This window comes from Xenopus laevis, chromosome 4L, assembly GCF_017654675.1.
Source record: "Xenopus laevis strain J_2021 chromosome 4L, Xenopus_laevis_v10.1, whole genome shotgun sequence".
Taxonomy (NCBI): domain Eukaryota; kingdom Metazoa; phylum Chordata; class Amphibia; order Anura; family Pipidae; genus Xenopus; species Xenopus laevis.
In genome coordinates this window covers 21041404-21047817 of record NC_054377.1, presented here as the reverse complement: position 1 = coordinate 21047817, position 6414 = coordinate 21041404, and positions in this window count along the sequence as shown.

Below are 6414 nucleotides of genomic sequence, written 5' to 3'. Positions count from 1 at the left end.
TCAGCCTACATAATAATTGACTCCACTTTCAACAATAAAGAGTACAGTGGTATGTCTTTCATTTCCAAGGAACATCTGATTACTGGGGTGTTTTCTGAACAAAGATTTTTAGTGAAGCACTATTCAATTGTATGAAATTAAATGTGAAAAACTGGCTGTGCAAAAATTTGGGCACCCTTGTAATGTTGCTCATTTTAATGCATGTAACTACGCAATACTGATTACTGGCTACATCAAAGTGGTTGGATTAGCTTCTTAAGCCTTGAACTTCATAGGCTGATGTGTCCAATTGAGAGAAAAGGTATTTAAGGTGGCCAATTGCAAGTTGTGCTTCTGTTCGACTCTCCTCTAAAGAGTGACAGCATGGGATCCTCTCAAAAGATGTGAAAACAAAGATTGTTCAGTATCATGGTTTAGGGGAAGGCTACAAAAAGCTATCTTAGAGGTTTAAACTGTCAGTTTCAACTGTAAAAAATGCAATCAGGAAATGGAAGGCCACAGGCATAGTTGCTGTAAATCTCAGGTCTGGCAGGCCAAGAAAAAAACAGGAGCGGCATATGCGGATGATTGTGAGATGGTTACAGACAACCCAAAGATCCCCTCCAAAGACCTGCAAGAACATCTTGCTGCAGATGGTGTATCTGCACATTTTTCTACAATTCAGTGCAATTTGCACAAAGAATATCTGTATGGCAGGGTGATGAGAAAGAAGCCCTTTCTGTACTCACGCCACAAGTCGCTTGTTGTTTGCAAAAGCTCATTTAGACAAGCCACAGTCATTTTCGAACTAAGTGCTTTGGACTGATGAGAGAGAAATCGAGTTATTAAGTCTTAACAAAAAGCGCTTTGCATGGCTGAAGAAGAACACTGCGTTCCAAGAAAAACACCTGCTATCTACTGTCAAATTTGGTAGAGGTTCCATCATGCTGTGGGGCTGTGTGGCTAGTTCAGGGACTGGGGCCCTTGTTTAAGGTGAGGGTCGGATGAATTCAACCCAATATCAACAAATTCTTCAGGAGAATGTTCAAGCAACAGTCACAAAGTTGAAGTGATATAGGGGTTGGATATTCCAACAAGACAATGATCCTAAACACACTTCGAAATCTACAATGGCATTTATGCAGAGGAAGAAGTACAATATTCTGGAATGGCCATCAAAGTCCCCCGACTTGAATATCATCGAAAATCTATGGGATGATTTGAAGCAGACTGTCCATGCTCGGCAGCCATCGAATTTAACTGAACTGAGAGATTTTGTATGGATGAATGGTCAAAAATACCGCCATCTAGAATCCAGACACTCATCAAAGGCTATAGAAGGCATCTAGAGGCTGTTACATTTACAAAAGGAGGCTCAACTAAGTATTAATTTAATATCTCTGGGGTGCCCAAATGTATGCACCTGTATAATTTTGTTATGATGCATATTTTCTGTTAATCCAATAAACTTTGTCACTGCTGCAATACTACTGTTTCCATAAGGCATGTTATATATTAAAAGGAAGTTGCTACTTTGAAAGTTTAGCCAATGATAAACTGTAGATACATACATACATACAAGCATACATGAAAATAAAGATAGGAAAGATAATCATTAAATATCAAAAGAAAGATAAATATACAAACATTGACACGAGTGATAACAAGAATATAACTAAAGGGTGATATTGGACAAGTGACATTTTTCTATAGCCTTAAATGCTAAAGACCGGAGACCATGGTCAATAATTGTGGGAAGATCCACACGCTTCAAGTTTGTCTGTGGACTTCCAAGATGACTACCGAGCCACTTTCCATTAGATATACAGTACTCATGAATGTTGCACTGTAAGTTTGATAAATATGTAAAATACCCTCAGGATTACTAGCATTTATAACGCATGATTACACAAACCAAAGGGTCCTTTATTATCAATTTATTTTGTTACTCACGTATAAAAGCAGGTAGCTCAGCTGTTTCCGAATTAAAGAGCACCTCCCCAGTGTTTGTTATTACCACAATCTGTTTAAAAATTTAAGATTAAAAAATATTAAACATATGCCATACAGCAAATACATTTGTTAGGTTATGAGACCATGATAAATACTATAATAAAATGTATAGTCTACTTTAGAGGTGATATTTACAGCCTGTGTATCTGCCATATCCTATTAACACCATACTATGTCTGTAGGCTGCCAGTTTTAACCCCCTCCATGATGATTTTAATAGCTTTTAAACACATTGTGAGCCTGTGAAAGTCTATACAGTGTTGGCCAGCAGTAAAACAGTTGTTACTTAAGCTGAAGCTGCAAGTTGAGCCATACATTTATCAGATGCTTGTATAAATAAATGGAAAAATAAATATATTCTTAGTGTTTAACATTTTAATTAGGCAAACCCACATGGAAAGCAAAATATATAGCTGTGTAATGGAAACTTATATATTGAAAGACATCTTCTAACAAAAACATTATTTTTAAATGTTCTTACTGTGTTTGTCTCATCCTGGATCAGCACTACTTTTGTAAGGCAGGTCTCACCCTCATTCTGGTGACAAGACCTGAATTCACCATGTAGAGTAAACAATGAAATTTGGCAAACCTGCAATATATATTTAAAAAATAACTATTTCAGATCAATTTCATTGAATGAAAATATGTACATTTAGGGGGTTATTTATCAAAGGTCGAATTTTAGAGCTTTTGGAGCTTTTTTAGACCTTGAATGAACTTGAATGAACTCACGGCTCAAATGGTTTCTAATTTAAGAAAAACTTGAATCAGTGTAGTCGGGGGGAACTGAATTGATCGAGTTTTTTTTATCACTCGAATTGAGTCTTGTTTATCAAAATTTTGCATTTGTTCAGTTTTAGAGATTTTTCTACTAGTAACTTCTTCTAGTCACTTCTTTAAGCAAAGTATGTATGGGGGGGACTTTTTAAAGCAAAGAATGATTTTAAAATTGGAAAAGGACCTCTACCATTTCAAATTCACTATAGGGCGTCTGCGAAGGCTTCGACACATGTCGAGCCACTTCGCCAGGAGTAAATTCGCTACCACTACATTAACTTTCTAAAATACAAATTTTGTGCCTCTGCACCTGAATGCTGGCTACATTTCGCTAGTATTAATTTGTCAGCATCAGAATTTCATAGCAACCTTTTGCTAACATTCGTTTCTGCCTAGCGAAACTTCATTAGTACTCTTAAGCTTAAGTCAATGTGAATGTGAATAGGACGGGTTCATATAGGTCTTATATACATTCGACTTTATTAGAGATGTTGGTGCAAATGCTTGAAGTGGCCTCTTATTATTAAAATGTCCAAAGAAGCCAAATAAAGACAAAAGAGATCCAATGATGCCCTAGATCTGAACCCACCCTAAAACAAATGTGACATGCCCCTCAAATGGTAAAAAAATAGGTAGTTTTAATAGTTACAACTTTTAAAGACAATCCCATTTTAAAATATGAAAAAATGACATTGTTTTTTTATAATTACCGTATATACTCGTGTATAAGCCGAGTTTTTCAGCACCAAAAATGTGCTGAAAAAGTCTTCCTCGGCTTATACTCGAGTCAGCGAGCAACAGCCCCCTACTGCTTCACGAATGTCTGAGCTACTGACCGGTGTCCCGTGCCCCGCAACTTTGCGCGTAATCGCTCCCCGAAAAGACTCAGAAGGGAGAGTAGAGGGAACCAGCTCCGTACGAACATCTTCCTGGTCGTGCGCAATGACGTTATCACGTGCCACACGTCTGCGCACAATGTCACTGCACGCGGCTGTGCTGTTTGCGCCTCTGAGTGGACGTGGACTGAGCGATAAACAGTCCCCTGCTGCTTAAAGAACGATGCACTGCGATCTTCGGTTCTGGATGCGAATCTGACCTAACCCTGAGGATAACTATGTGACTACCGGTATCTTTTATTCCTCTACTATCCTGCCAATGGGAATGTTTTAACATTTTTATGTCTTATATATTTGGCAGACAGTGAGAAATGCAGACAGTGAGAAATGCAGACAGTGAAACACTAACCAGCCATAACAGGCAGGATTATTGTATTTTTTCTTTTATTGCAAATCCTCCACTTACTTGGTAAATTAAATAATGAATTATATAAATAATAATCTGTCTGCTGACTAAAATAAATAATAATATGAGCCAATTCAGTCAAACAGACTTGAGCAAATGCTACAGCCTGCAGAGATTTTTTTTAAGAAGGGTTTTTTGATTATTGAACTTACTAGTAGCTACTGCATTTCTCACCCTAGGCTTATACTCGAGTCAATTAGTTTTCCCAGCTTTTGTAGGTAAAATTACGCACATCGGCTTATACTCGGGACGGCTTATACTCGAGTATATACGGTATTAGGACTTTTCTGCATACTGAGATAATATTGAGGAGAATGTAGCTTCATCTTATCAGTTTGCCAGGTCTAAGATGTTGAAGAAAACTCTGGTGAAAGACAATGTTCTGTAAAAATTTGCACTTTAGTGAATTTGCAGACTAACGATTGTTCGACTGAGTGAAAATTTGCCTGCCAATAGGGCGAGAAACTTTGCTAGCAATGTACTCTTAACTAGCAAATTGACCTCTACACCTGTTAGTAAATTGGCGATGTCCCTGCGGATTGGATTTCTGGTGAATTTTCGCTAGTGACAGCCACTTTGCCTTTTAGTAAATCTGCCCCTTAGATTTTTTTGTGACTTTTACGAATTTTTCCTGTTTTAGAGCAATTAATCTTCATTAACCACAAAGGACCATTGACAACAACTAAAATTGTGCCTCCAAACTCTGTTTGTTCCTTTTTAAAAGAAGAGTGCTTCTCTATGTTTAATAAGTAGTTCTATCTCCAAAAGCATGAGCGTCCTATAAGAATAAGTTTAAATCCAATGGTAGCTAACAACCCTATTTATGGACTTTCGGGAATGCCTACATTACTTGACAAAAAAAGAATATCTTTGTAAACACCTTGTAAAAGAATTGTCTAAAAGTTAATTTGCATTGGACAGTAATAATGCAGATGATTATTAATATAAGCATCAATTATCTGGCAAAATTTCCTGGACAGTCAAATATAATTCATAATGAAAGAAAAATGGAACTGCTGGAAATCCTTTTCAATTGCAACATTCAATTGATTTTTCCAGCAGACTTGTATTGTGATAAATGAGACAGATTTTTAAAAATTTTTTAAAGAAAAGTGAAAAGTTTTAGAATGTCTGGAAAAGTTTCCAGAATGTTGGGAAAACTTTCAAGTGGTAATTATTTGGACCACTTTGAAAAATGCCAGTTTTTACCAGAAAATAATTTTACAATTAGACTTTTTTGATAAATCGTCCCTAAATGATGTGACTCCAAAAAAAATAACACTGCAATGTTTTTTGAGTCCATTTCTTGCACCAAGCCTACAATTCACATTCAGATTCTTCTAATAAAGGATGTTTATGTAAACAATGGCATCTGGTTGGGGTATAAAATAAATAGTGATGGGCGAATTTATTCACCATCCATAGATTCATGCCCAATTTCCGTACTTCACCACCCATGACTTTTTTTTTCCGAAACTGCTGCTAAAATTTGCTGCAACAAAAAAAGTTGCGCACATTAAAACTGTTGGGCATAAAAAAAAAATTTTTACGCCCATTGACGTTAATGCATTTGGACAAAAGTTGCGTGTGTAAAAATTGTTGTGCGCATAAAAATTATTTTTATGCCCATTTTCTTTAATGCATATAGACAAAAAAGTTGCACGTGTAATAATTGTTGCACTTCATAATTATTTTGACAACCATTGATTTTGAATGCATTTCAAACATTTTTCACTAATCACTAAAAATAAATATTAAAGAGCATTCAATTGAATGCAGCCATCCAAAACTGGCAAATAATGAAATTTGTATGTAATAGAGTAACACTGTGGCATTATTAATATGCAGAATTTATAAATAGCTGTGTAGCAGCACAATGAACACCACCAGTGGTTATCAGTCTAATAAGACCAATAACTTAATTGTACTTCTATTATAAAGCACAGTGCAATAAATTAAGATTCAATTCATCTGAATAAATTAATTAGAAACAATCCCACAGATACTACCAGTGATTAAAAAATTCCTAATAAGGTTCTATTCGTATCATGATTATAGTGCATCAGGGTTTCTCAAATCAGTTTATAGAGATCAATTATTTTAATTGCAATACTGATAATGACTAAACAATTAATAAGAATAAGTGATTAATTTATAAAACATCAGTTAGTTTAAAGTGCAGTGCCAATAAATAGTAATTCAATTCTCATTCCAGTTTGATTCCAATGGTATAATTAATTCAAAGTAACCATTAAATAATAGGATACATATTAAATCAATCTGCTCAAATTCATGAAATTATTAGAAGGAAAACAAATAAAAGAAGGTGGAATTGTCCCA